Source organism: Gambusia affinis, linkage group LG21 (assembly GCF_019740435.1).
Source record: "Gambusia affinis linkage group LG21, SWU_Gaff_1.0, whole genome shotgun sequence".
Classification (NCBI taxonomy): domain Eukaryota; kingdom Metazoa; phylum Chordata; class Actinopteri; order Cyprinodontiformes; family Poeciliidae; genus Gambusia; species Gambusia affinis.
The window spans coordinates 12,895,458-12,909,133 of record NC_057888.1 but is presented as its reverse complement, the minus strand read 5'-3'; the positions used below and the strand labels follow the sequence as shown (position 1 = coordinate 12,909,133).

Sequence of the window (13,676 nt, the reverse complement as noted above, 5' to 3'; positions counted from 1 at the left end):
AATGTGAAAGAGGAGACGTTCCTTTCAGTAGAAGTTGCGACCCGCTGACCCCCTTAAGTCCTGACACATGCATCCAAGCTGCATGTGAAATAAACAGAACTATATATGTTGCTTCATATATGTACACAATGCAGCTCTTTTTGTAACTGCCGGTACTCACTCTGGTTAGCTTGAGGATTTATTTGCTGACTTCAGTACAGTCACTATCTAGCAGACTCACTTTCTCAGATCTCTGCTAATGCTGGGAGATGCCGCAGGCTGTAAAGCTTCTCCAAACAACATAACAAAACACAAACCACCTTACGACTGGTACAACCTTGCCTTTTCATTATGATGTAGAAACAGGTATAATAATTTGTTAATATTCAACACTAATCATGCCATATGAAAGAAAATCACTACAATAAAACATGAGTGAATAAGAAAATATTTTTTACACCAACACAGCTGTCAAAATTATACAAAAGTAACTTTGAGAAACAATATAAATGTATTCTATATTTGCTCTTTTTTGGTGATTTACTTCAATTGAATAACTCATCTTTAACCAAGATTAAAATGTCATTGAAAATGAGTATTTTATTAGTCTATATTTTTTTTTTTCTTCAAACATGTTCACAAAACTAGTGTTAATATAAGCATTGCAGTACATTTGCACAACTAACTCCCACAGAAAGTTTAAAACTAAAGAAAAGTTGGTGGATTGTTCATGATTAATTTATAGATTTTTACTTTGTGGCTATAAAGCATCTTTCCATTAAGATCTTACATTTTTAATAAGTTAATCTTACAAAATATCTTATTCGAAGATCAGTCATTGGACTGAATATTGATTCAGTTGTTCAAGAATGAAAAACTTAATCTTGGCATATTTTACTGTACTGTAGTATTACTGCAATTGCCTGTTAAAAATAGGTTAATGTTCATAAAGGGGTTTTTCTTTACAACTTGTATGTCAATTTTTGATTTTTACCCTTTGGAAACCATTTAAATAGATAATTATTGTCACAGGTGTGTCCATATTTCTCCTTTGCTCTATTGATGATGAAGAAAGGCATCAAGGCCGTCACTAACCTGAAAAGATTAAGTCTATAGAAAATGAATGAGTATTTTCAGTAGTTTTACATATTGGTTAGTGTGAATGCTGCTTTAATGGTCCCTATAATAGAGGTCGGTCCAACAATCATTCATGTCCTTCCAGTGTTTGTGAAAGCATTTGTGAAGTGTAAAATTGTGTTTTATGCCATTTAGCTGTAGTTTGAGTATTTTAGTGTAACTACACTAAAATAAAATTAAATGGTAGTCTATTCCATTTAAACAATTAAAACATATATCCTATCAATTATTTTCTGAATTTGTGGAACATACATCCTAGATTTAAATAGTTGTTGTTGTTTTTTAAATCACTGGATAAAAATTGATTGAGAGTGAGCTAAACAGCCAATCATACCTATCTCTATCTGTGTGAATGCCAGAAATGATGGCATTTCAGCATCAGGCGATAAACACATCAATACGGTCTAACACAGCCAAAGGGGTATTAAACATCAAAAAGAAAAACAAAAACACATTCAAAGGATTCCAGATGTTCCCAAATGTTAATTGTAACCTCAGAGACCTTAACCCACAGGCCATCTCTTCTGTGTTTCAGTGAAATAACAGGGGGAGTGAGATAATGCCATGCCTTTCCAAAAACCAGGTCTTACAAAGTAACAAATAGCTGATAACACAGAATGCTGCTATGCTGATGTGAATGAATTGCTTTATCTCATGGACGTGACTAGCAAATCATCATCAACTATGTGTGCCAAAGTAAGAGAAAATACCCCCAGCATCTTGCCGGCTTGAGTTATTCAGATGTGTGTGCTTTAACTCAATGGCAGGTATCCAAGATATTATCAGGAATTATGAACAGGCAGTTAAATACTCCATCAGTTTGACCTAACCAGAAAAATTGCAAACTTTATGAACCTCGGTCAGTTTGTTAAATGCTAAAAGTTTATGCTAGTACAATAATAATAATAATAATAATAATAATAATAATAATAATAATAATAATAATAATAATAATAATAATAATAATAATAAAAATGACCACAAGAGTTTGACTGGATAGGTTGCCTCTTTCTCTCTGGGAACAAAGTTCAGGACTTCTAGAAGTATGCAATTTTTAAAAGATGTGACCAGCAGAGTGATGTTTGGCTGTAGCAGACATCCCTTCAGCTCAAAGCAACTGTAAAACATGGTGGTGGGTGGCTGATAATTTGGACTTATTTTGCAGCCAAAGCAACTTGAACGTACTAAGTAAAATAAGAGCTCCTGTGTGTGTACATAAGTGTGAAAGCTGGCCCAGACAGAGTTATAAAAAAAAAAATGGGTAAAATTGCAAATCCAGCAGCAGATGAACATCAAAATGAGTGGGAATAAAAACAATTATGGTGTTGCAATGCCCCTTGTCCAGAACTGAAAGACACACAACAGAAAAGAGTGGGTAAAAAGTCTGTTTGAATCAAATAACCCTAATCCTACGTAAGGCTTTTTAGATGGATGTTACATTGTTAATATTCTGAGTTCAGTATCTTCATATAATCTGCATTAAATATATTTTCATAGTCATTATTTAAATAATCCTTACCAACAAAGCAGAACAAGATCAGGCCAATCATCTGCATAGTATTTGATCAAACATTAATGAAATACTAACATTTACGTCTCCAGGGAATGTAAGAGGAACTCTACAGAACTCTAACAGAAGAACATAAACTCTCTTGTTTTAACAAATAGCATAATGAAACCACTGCATTAACCAACCCTGGACTGTGTATAGAAACAAAGAGCAGTCCCAGCAATACTTAAAGATTTATTGTATTGCTTTCTGCCGCAGCTTATGTCCTTATCACTGCAGCCCAGTACCTGGCGAGACTTAATTTCCCATAAGACAATATCCCTTGAAACAAAACTCCCACTTATGCACAAAAGTATTCAGCTCCACGCTGTCATGCACACATAACAAAAATGTATCAAAGTCAAATCTGGCTTATAGAACAAAAAGCTCAATGTTGGCAGGAAGCCACGAGGTTCAGAACTGGTTGTCCTTTTCCCAGTCTGTTTATTTAAGATGAACTGAAAGGGTATTCAGAGGGAATAATGAACACTTTATTATTCACTGTTGGTTTAGATCAGACCGCATGTCCACTATGTGGTTTCACCGTCAGAACTGAGGCAGCATTGTGTCTTGGAGTCGCAAGACCATAATCATCCTGGTCTGGCAAAGAAACTCTTGAGAGTCTCATGTCTTGAGAGTGTGCTGCAATTGCAGGAAAGTTTCTGGAAATCAAAGGGTGACTGAAGACAAAAAAGCACTTAACCTCATGCTTCTTTTGGTTTTTCCTGTTTTGTTTTGAGAAGCCGTCACAAAAATGTAAAGATGTGGCCGCATATTTAATTTCAAGGCTAATGCTTTCTGTATCTTCAAGGTATTTTATGTGATGGACCAACACAACACATCACGTAATTGTCCAGTGGAAAGAAAATGACATGTTTTGAAGATGCTTTTAGTAATAAATATCTAAAAAGGTGCATTCGTCCACTGTGATTCTCATTCTTATTCGCAAAATTGCTGCAGGCTGCATCAAAATGGATTGAGAGTGTCAAGTGTTCCCAGACGCTCTGCTAAGGTCTAGACTTTTAGTCATTTTAACACAAGAAAGTGCCGTGATCTATTTTTTAGAAAATAAAAGAAGACAGAAAAAGAAAAGAAGAGAAAACACTTTGGTCTAAACCACATCTATATCCTGCTGGCTGTGTATTTAGGGTTGTGGTCCCAGTCTCAAGGTCTTTTCCATCTCGAACAAGTTTTCTTCCACCATTGCCTTTAATTTGGCTCCATCCAACGTCTCACCTATTGTGATTAAATTATCAGCCCATGTTGAAGAAAAACATGATGGTGCCACCAACATGTTTCACGGGACCATGGTATGTTAAAAGGCTGCAAAGAGACACAATGTTAAAAAGGGTAATGAATGCTGAATGCCATTATCTGTTAAATGTATATGGTTAATACATTTATTGAAAATAAAACATCATTTTGGATTGGTCTTTCACAAGGACCCAGCTTGATTTTAAATATTTTAAATTATCAAAATGGTCACAACAGAAGCCTCAGGATTTCAAGATTATTTTCAGTATAGAAAAGAGGTTCTATGATGCCAAGGTCTTATCAGTTTGAAGACTCCTCTATAATCTTTACATGTGCAGAAGTTTAATGGAAAGACAAGTGTATTGCAAAAGCCAAAGTGAACATTGGAAAGACTTGTTTAATATCTAATTATTTAAGCAGATAAGTTTCCTTTAAATAAAAATAGAGAAATAAGTAATAATTACCCAGTGAGCCATGGCCAAGAATTAGCAAGAAAGTTCTAAATCTCCACTACTTTCAAATGCCTAAGGGCTAAAGTCCAAAGTGGAAAATAGTCCGCAAAGCACCTGAGGTTCAGTTGGGAAAGTCAAGAGAATAAAATCCAGCAGACTAGTTATGAGAGTTGACAGTGTGTAGAAACTTGGTAATGTCTTGTATGAGCATACAGAAAATTTGCTAAGGTTTTGGTAAATTGATATTTGTCTCTCATGCCTCCACCATCCTGTCAGGCCAAACTCTTTGCCGATCTGTCCATTTCCCTCTCCCACTGACAGCTGAGTCCAACTGATCAGCTCATCCTAGGCAGGTTCCTATTGAGAGAAGCTCTTTGTACAATTATTTCCCTCAGACCTGCTCCTTGCTGTGTTTACTCATCACTCACTATATTCCATCTCTATCTCCTTGATTTTCTCTCTCCTACCCTTTACTTTTCCATTCAAGAATAAGATTTGTTCCCTTTTTGTCTTGGAAACTGAAGTTCTTATCTCTCTGCCTTCATATCGCCCCTCATCTCCCTCGCTATCTTTTTTTTTTCCCCTGGCTGAAATGTATGTAGTGGACTGTTTTATCTTTTTGATGTTATCACAAACTTTCACATGAGGTTGGATAAGAAGAATTCAGCATGCTCTGTGATTTTATTTTCTCATTCATCTGCTGGGTAAAGTATCATCTTTTAACTCGCCTTTTTTTTCCAGGATATATTGCTCTGATAAGCCCTGCGTAATATTTCAAAGCATAGATAAATGTTTTCATTTGGTGAAGATTAAAGGATTTTCTGTATTTATATCCTCTCACTGATCAAATTAGAGCTTTTCTGGCTGTTTGTGTTGCTACAGAAAACATGAAGCTGGGATAGCTCTAAACATATTACATCAAAAGCACTTTTTGAATCCTAAAATGACGCACTCAATTAAGATAAGAAGCAATGAGGCAATACCAGAGAGAAATAAAACCCTAAAAAGTACAGATTGGATCATTCAGATCCAATATTGGTGCAACACCTGAAACTGATGTCAATCTATGGTTGGATATTCGGCGGATGTCACTGACCCACAATTTATGATTTAGCTTTAGCATAGTGGTTGTGTGGTTCCCCTATAGTGGCCATTAGTACTCAATGAAAAGTAAAGCACTGTTTTAAAAGTCTAATTAGCACTCTCAAAAAATGTAATTCAATAAAAAATAGATTTTTGAGGTTAAACATATTAAGGATGTTTTAACTCACATTGTCATTCCCACAATGTTGTAAACCCATGCATGATTTACAACACTTAGATAGGTACATCTAAATAGTAAACCATGCAAATTAGGTAATGAATTAATTTAGCAACTTTAGTGTAAATAGCTTAAATTAGGTTAAATTTAGTTTAAATTTAGCAACAGCCATTTGCTACCTTCCTTACTGACATGTTGTTGGCAGACAGAATGTTGTTGCAGAGTTAGTCTTTCTGTGTAACACCACCTTTACAGGGCTACACTATTGAGGACAGAGAGTCAATATGACAGATATCTGTCTTGTATTTTCTGCAAACATTTAGAGCAGTGGAAGACATCTCATGTTGCAAGAGTAACAAAGGAAACAAATCTAAGGGTTTATTGAACAGGAAGGCTAGAACATGAAAATCTGTTTTATCTAGTTGTTTTGTTTTCATGTCCATCTGTTATAAAGCATAGCGATTTGGGAAAAGTTGGCAGCCTGTTGGAAAATGTTGCTGAATTTAAAGCATATTTCTTGTGAAGGGATTATTACATGAGAAGTATACTGTTACACATGGAAAAGACTCTACCGCTGACAAAGTGACAGCCATAGTTGTTTTTTTTAAACCCCTGATATTAATCTGTTGCATCTCCCTCCTCCTCTTACTCTTAGCAGTCTGCATCATGATTTATCAGCTCTGTAACACAATAATGACACTAACAAGAAAGAAAATGTAATTATCAATCTTTTTTAATAATAATGCAGCTGGAGGCAAATAGTAGCAGCATAGCTCACACATTTAATGTATTTGTTTGTGACACCAAGATAAGCGCAAGACTATATATATATATATATATATATATATATATATATATATATATAAGACAAGCTGCTCTACCTCGGGAAAAAAAGGCATTTAAATTAAAGATCAGAGCATCTCAACTAAAATCATTAAAGGTTTCCAGGCAAGTCACTTCTTCTGCTTATATATAAAATCCGAAAGCAAACACAAGCTGAGCCCCTGCTTTAGTAATAGCTGGCTGTTAATTTAGCTGTGCCTATACATAGCAGAGAGTGTTAAAGTCTCACAGGAGGCAGTCCAGTTTTACTCTCACCTCTGAGGTGCGAGTCGCAGCGTGAAAAGAAGAGGCTCCTACAAAAGGAGAGTTATACGAGCTGAGCCCTGCTATCAAATGATCCTCTCATTCCTACTTGAAAGTCGTTCATCTTTCACAGAATTACTATAGGGTGACATCCCACAGAGGAAAGAAAAAAAAAAAGACAAAAAAAGCATGTACTAACCCCTCTGTCTGCCTGTGCGCTTGGTGAAAACTCATGACTCACTTCCCTCTCCAAATGGCCCCAGAGCACCCGATCAGTCAATAAACAAAGGCTGGCAAAGCATCTTCCCTTTTTCATCCTGGATTCTCTCATTTTAAATCCTCTTTTCACCTCTTCTCCCCTGCACCCCCCTGCTTATTACGCCTCATCCCCCGCTCTTACTGCCCCTGTGTTCCTCTTCACCTGTCCCTCTTCCCTACCTCATACTGATACAAATATAGAAGAAAATGAAGTCAAAACAACAACAACAAAAAGTTTACAGTAATCACTTCTGTTGTCACTAAAGTTTGCCACCATCTCTCTTCTTTTAACCTTTCTAACATCCTCACAGCTTGATCCCCGAGTGCAAAAAAGAGGCTTTGGGGATTACTTAATCGTGACCCAAATACAGTCCCTCTTTTTGGTTCTGTGCTCATGTCATGGTTAAAAGACAGACTCCTTTGGCTATTTGAGCTCAGTTTGAGGTTGTAGTGGAGAAAGAGGACAGAGCTAATGTAGTGTAACAGTGCAGGGGGAGTGACTGGCGGGCTCAGCGGAGATCCCTCTGACGCGCGGACATAAAAACTGGATGTTTCACTCAGAATCGCAGACATTCGCACTCCAACCCAACGACAATAACAGCAGGTCTAGGATAGTGTGTGTCACCTGCCTGCGTTTCTGTTCCTCTGTCTCTGAAGTCAAATTCCCAACACCTGCTCTTGTGCTGTTTAACATGCAGTGTGAAATTACAGTGCTTCTCCCCGCCTGTTCAACAAGAATGCGTCCCATCAGAGAACTGCTGCGTGCGTGTTTTGTCTGATATGTGAGCACTTTTCATCATGTCAGTCCCACCTATTGCTCATGTCTGATGCAATTCTGAAAGTTTTTCCTTCTTTTATGACTTCATTAAATATTTCCTTATTCTTTAAAAATATCAAATCATTAAGAACTAGCTCTGAGAGAAGGTGATGGACCACTATTGATGATGATGAAATCAGACATTTGCATACTCTGTACACAAGTACACATCGCTTCTATTCCCCTCAATGTATGGAATTTAATCAGATTTAAGATTTTCAGCTTTAGGTCTTGGCTTCTAACTAAATTCTACAAAACAGACTTTTCTCATCACTTTCTGACTTTGCAGAAACATACCTTAAGATCTCGCATGATTGTGGAAAAAGCTTACGCGTCCTTTCAACAGTGTATGTAAACATCTGGTTTCAAGTGTAGCGTAATGTCGGGTTTGTGTGGATAAACAACAGATGCTGTGTTGTTGCCATATGATAATTTCCTCTTTGGCGATGAAAAACAGAAATGCTGTGAATGACAAACTTTCATTTCCTTTGTGACGGACAGGCTCTCAAATTCACTGTGGGAAACCTCTGAGTTGCCATAGAAACACCATACCATCTCTCAAATTGACAGAAGACAGAAATAAAAGGGGGCGGGGGTGAACGTTTGCACACGCCGTTGCAACTTTTTCATTTATGTGGAAATAAATCAGGAAGGTATCAAAACTCAGTGCTACAGACTTAAACAAAAAAAAAAAAAAAAAGTGCTTAAGATCAAAACAAAAACCATACCTGTTGAACCTTTTACATTTTATCATCTTAGAACCACAAATATACAAGCCAGAAATGTGATCAAGAAATGTAATAGTTGATGTTAAGTATTTTTATCTGATTGAATGGCCCAATCAAAGTCTAGACTTAAATCCAACTGGGAATCTGTGGAAAGATTTGAAAATCGACGTTCATCAGCGCTCGCCATCTGATCTTGTTAAACTTGAGGTATTTTGTGAGAAAAAAAAAAGACAAGAAATGTAGTTCTGTATAATACCAACTCAGAGGACTGAAGATAAATGAATCCCAAAGGTTTGTAGATTTTATAAAATACATAGAATTGTGTTGTTCTAACAAAATTAAATTTGAAAAGAGAGAGAAAAAAAAAAGCATTTGCATGGAACTGTATGCATGGCACTGAGACTTAAAACGCAAGAGTCAGGAGAAAGAAGGGAGGAATTAAATGACGACAAAGTGGCTGTGATGTATAAATACCTCTGGGTAATGAGAGGACAAAACCCAGCAGGTAGCAACAGAAACCACTTCAACTATTGTTTGAGTCTCTGAGTTTACTTGCATAGGAGGAATAATTTGCCTACTGGGAGAAATTTAGTAAAATCGATTCTGTCATGCAGTTCTCAGCCAATAAAGTCAAATTCTTTGTGAAGGCAGGGTGAACAGACACCAACCATCCATAAAAGATTCTACTTTGTTGGTGCCAGATAAATAATTAACCAAAAGGCTCTCAAAGAAGAACACTCTGGGGCCATAGGGTAATGACTGTTTAGTTTACATGTGCATGATTATGCCTTTTACTCTCACTCTCAGCAGGGCTGGACCCCCATTGAGACGCCGGATCACAAAGGTCAACAACAATTGGCTTGTCATTCTGTGGGTTTCCATAGTTACCGTGTGGGCTGCCAGGGCCGCCGGGATCATTTTCATCACAGAGTTCTTCCTGGGTAGGGCTAATTGCTGTGTTTGTGCTGGTGCCAGTGCTACGGCAATCTGCCATCTCAATGCAAATATCAGCACTGCTAGTCAAACAGCATTCTTCACTATGGACTCAGGAATATGTATGGTGGGGCTTCTGCCCATCTCCAAGGCAAGAGACGAGCTTTACTTTGGACAGGTCGCGAGTTCACCAAAGGGCAACACAGGACAAACAACTATGCACGCACAAACTTGTACCTAGCGGGCAATTCAGAGCAAACAATTTACGCAAGAGTAATATTTTTGTGTTTTGAGAGGCAGCCGGATGCCGTCCAGACATGGGTTATGTATTTCTATCGGTGAGCACAGTGTGTTGACAGAAGGGATAAACACTGTGATGGCACTGAGCCTTTAAGATTAGATTAAACAGTTCACGGTATCAAGCCTAATACCATGATCAAAACAAAAAGAGAAAATAAAAAACTAAATACCCAAATCAAGTCTGCTGAAGGCTCTGCACTCATACTCACTAATCGTTTTCATGTTACAAGGTGCATGCCTCAGGTCTGAAAAACAATCGGTCATAAATGATATGGTAAACAGTTATATCCATTCAATTATACACCGTTGAGCATGAGCACTGCTGTGGGGACAAAGCCGCAGGGCAGCTGTGCACAAATGGATGCATAGCATTTAATTTCTATGCATTACCTCCTTTAATTTAACATTTCCTTGCTGAAAGCTGCATCCATGGGGCTTTTTTAGACATGTGAATCGCACTCTTAAACTCAAATTTGCAGGATAAGAAATGCTGGAATGAAACTTTCATTCTGTCCTGAATAGTTTAACAAAATCACAAGTTAACAAATTCAAGGGCAGCTCTTTGATAGAACATAATAATTTGACTACTTTGAGGTGCTCAGAAGAAATGCAGCAGTTGCAAATAAATACTGCAACTACAGGTGCATTTATTTGCACCAAATCAGTCTTTCAATGGGGCAATGAATTCTGTTCGACTTCTAACCCGTAAAACTTGATTTACTTTATCGATTGACATATTTAGCAAAAACAGATAAAATTCATATTTAAAAGAAAATTTTTATTTTTTATTTTTATTTAATGTCATATTAATGGATTTGATGAGATCACATCTTTTGAACCCTGTTTCTGCTTTATTAACAATGGTTTAAAACTTAGAACATACTTAAAAGCAGAATAAAACGGAAAACTTAAACAAAAATAAAATCAGTGCAGGTTTTAGGTAGCAGAAATGGACCAAAACATGTAGCAAAGCATAGCAGCTATCATTTTTAGTTTTTCTCAGTTTACTATGCACTTGTTACTATTGAAACATATTTTTAAGACATTTGTTTAAGTCTAACAATGGTTTTAAATAATTAAGCCTGCTCAAATAAAAAAATAACTATTTAATATTTATTTAACTAAATAAATGCATGTTCAGATGCTGAAACAAATCAAAAAGCAAACAGCTATTTTTGATTTTTAATTCCTGTATTTTATCCAGTTCTTTCTTTATCCTCTGTGACATATCTTTTGGGGTCATTATTAAATACTGGTTCTCCTCAATTTGATGTTGCATTCATTTCATCGAGTAATGACAGATGATATCATAACCAAAAAGCATAACGAAAAAAAAACAAAACTACAAGGTAGGAAGATCCCTTCTGGGGATGAGGGATGAATGCAAAGTTTACCATTGATTCAATCAGCTGTTAAGTAACTTTTTCCATTATATGATCACCTTGACCATGTTGTGCTATATCTACAAGGGCATTGGACTGAATGTATCTCAGTCTGAATGTAGCAGTCTAACTGGATTCTATTTGAGTGAACTGACTTTTTAGCTAAATTAAGAGTTTAGGCAACTGAACATGTTTCTCTTGCAGTCAAGTTCATTATAATTTGGTGCTATATGGAGGAAAGTAATGAGTTGACCCCAACCTACCAATGCTGTTTAAACCAACAACTTAAGAATTAAGATGCGAGTTGAAGGGGGAAAACCAGACAGAGCTGTGAGTGTGTTATTGAGTAGACTTCAGCTTTGTAATGGTGATGGCTGCACTCTGCCAGCACCACCATGTGGTCAGCAATTGAAGGGCATGAGGAGAAAACTTCTAAAACTGGTTATCTTTGTTATGGGTGGTTCGTGAGCGGGTGTATGTTTGGCGCTTTAAGACGGCGCATCCCTATATAGCAACAGGATGCCATCAGTAAATCTGAAATTGACTTGAAATCGCCCTTTAGTGATCAAACAAAACCGTGCGCGTATTTAGCAGGAAACTGATGCACAATCCACGTGAGAATGTTCAAAATTTTAAATATTCGCAAGGAAGCAGACACAACATAATGATAACGTTTTTGTCTCTTACCAAGTAAAGTGCCCAACTCCCGTTCATCTAGCACTGAGCAAAAGTGCGTGTCTTGTCCCAGTGAGAAGAGTGGTGGGGTAACTGGAAATGAAGAGGAGCTGGAGCTGAAATATCCTTACAGCTTACTTGACTCTGAGAATGACGACCACGCTCAAAAATAATTGTAATAAAAAACAAAAACTCCTTTTGTCTCTACAGGGATTCCTCTGTGCTCTGTCTCGTCCCTCCGGAGCTAAGCGTGCTATTTCTGCCCCACGGGGAAGCGCTCACCGGGACCAAGCTGCACGGTTCGTAATCGGACACCGCACTGTCGCGCTGCGCCACGCACCGAATGCCTTCACTCCGTGTCGTGTTCAGCTTTTAAACAAAAGAAGCACTTGCACCCTGAAAACGCAAATAAAGAAGAAGAAAAGAGGGAAAAAAAACTTTTGTATCTCAGCTATAATGGCTGCTTGTGCAAAGAAAATAAAAAAACACAGCCAGAGGAGCGGAGGTGGGCGCTGTGTCCACAATGCTGCTTTCAGTTAAAGCTGCGCAGCTCAGGAGCAAGGTTTTTGTTAGCTGAGCACTGCGCCCCCACTTCGCGCGTCCTCTCTGGCGGGGAGGAGAGACGTGGCAGCGACGCACAGCTGTCCTGCAGGTGGAGCAAAGTAAGTAAAGACCATGCAACGATGGAGCAACAAGTGGATTTGTTAAACTGGATTTTTATTGTGATATATTGAGAGCAATATCACATTTAATCTGGTTAAAGGTCAGCACCATGGGAAAGCTTCATGTAACCCTGGGAGTCTTAAAGAATGGTGTGCGTCAGTGTGGAGCGGTGAAAAGCTTCACATTGTGGGACTGTGCACATGTTCTCCCATGTATTCAGATGAATATATATATATATATTTTTTTCTTTTAAAGATTCAATGTTATTAGAGAAGTTAGTCTTTTGAGCATATCTGCAACAGTTGCCCTCTGATCAGATGAAACCAGTGGCATATTCTACATGTGAAATTTTAATTGAGGCTGCAAACAAAAACCCGAAAACACCACCACCACTGTGGAACAGGTTGATGGGAGCATCTTGCCATAGGCATGTCTTTCATTACAGGCCACAAAAGACTTGAAAACAGGAGGAAGATTTTCTAAACATACAACCAGAGCTAAAACTGACTGATTTAGATCACACATTCAAATGTTACAAAAGGGCCACTCAAAGTCAGTGCAAATGTGAACATTTAAACATCTTAGTATGCACAGTTGCTTTTAGAAGTCAAAGCAGCTTTTATTGCAGCACTTCACCAATCTGACTTCATGTGAGAATGGCAAGAATAATACAAAAATGACTGTAAAAAAATCCCTAAGAAATGTTGTTTGCAGTGTGGACGAATGTGTTCTGGTCAGACAAGACCAAGGTTGAACTTTCTGGTTCACACATAACCCTGAACACATCACCCCCACTGTGAAATAGTGGCAGCATCTGCAGAGATGCTGTTCTTTAGTAAGAGCAAATCAAGTTATATGAATGTGTTAGAATGACCCTGTCAAAATCCAGACCTGTAGTCAATTCACAAAATCTGTGGTAAATAAGTACAGCTCTGGACTGGTCTCAGCTGGAATAAACAACGAAGGGTTCACGCAGAAAGAAAATAGAGAAAGTTAACAATGAGGCTTGGCTCTTCATCCTGTCTGACTGACCCTGAGCTATTTTGCTCAAGAAGAACAAGCAAAACATGTAATCGTCTACATCTACAAAGCTGGTGGAGAGACACCACAAAATCCTTGCAGCTCTGCTGTATTGTCATCAAGGTCGGTGCGGTAAAAGACCGATGTAAATCCACACCACTCTCTTCAGATTTTCACTTGAT

General features: G+C 37.7%; 1 protein-coding gene across 1 annotated transcript in view; it reads right to left on the bottom strand.

Moving 5' to 3' along the window:
- Positions 1-12,347, bottom strand: part of sema5a (sema domain, seven thrombospondin repeats (type 1 and type 1-like), transmembrane domain (TM) and short cytoplasmic domain, (semaphorin) 5A) — a 137,403-nt gene extending 125,056 nt beyond the window's left edge. Inside the window, exon 1 of the mRNA XM_044105531.1 lies at positions 11,824-12,347. The gene's annotated coding sequence lies outside the window, so the exon portion shown is untranslated. The remainder of the gene's footprint in view (positions 1-11,823) is intronic.
- Between the last annotated feature and the right edge of the window lie 1,329 nt (positions 12,348-13,676).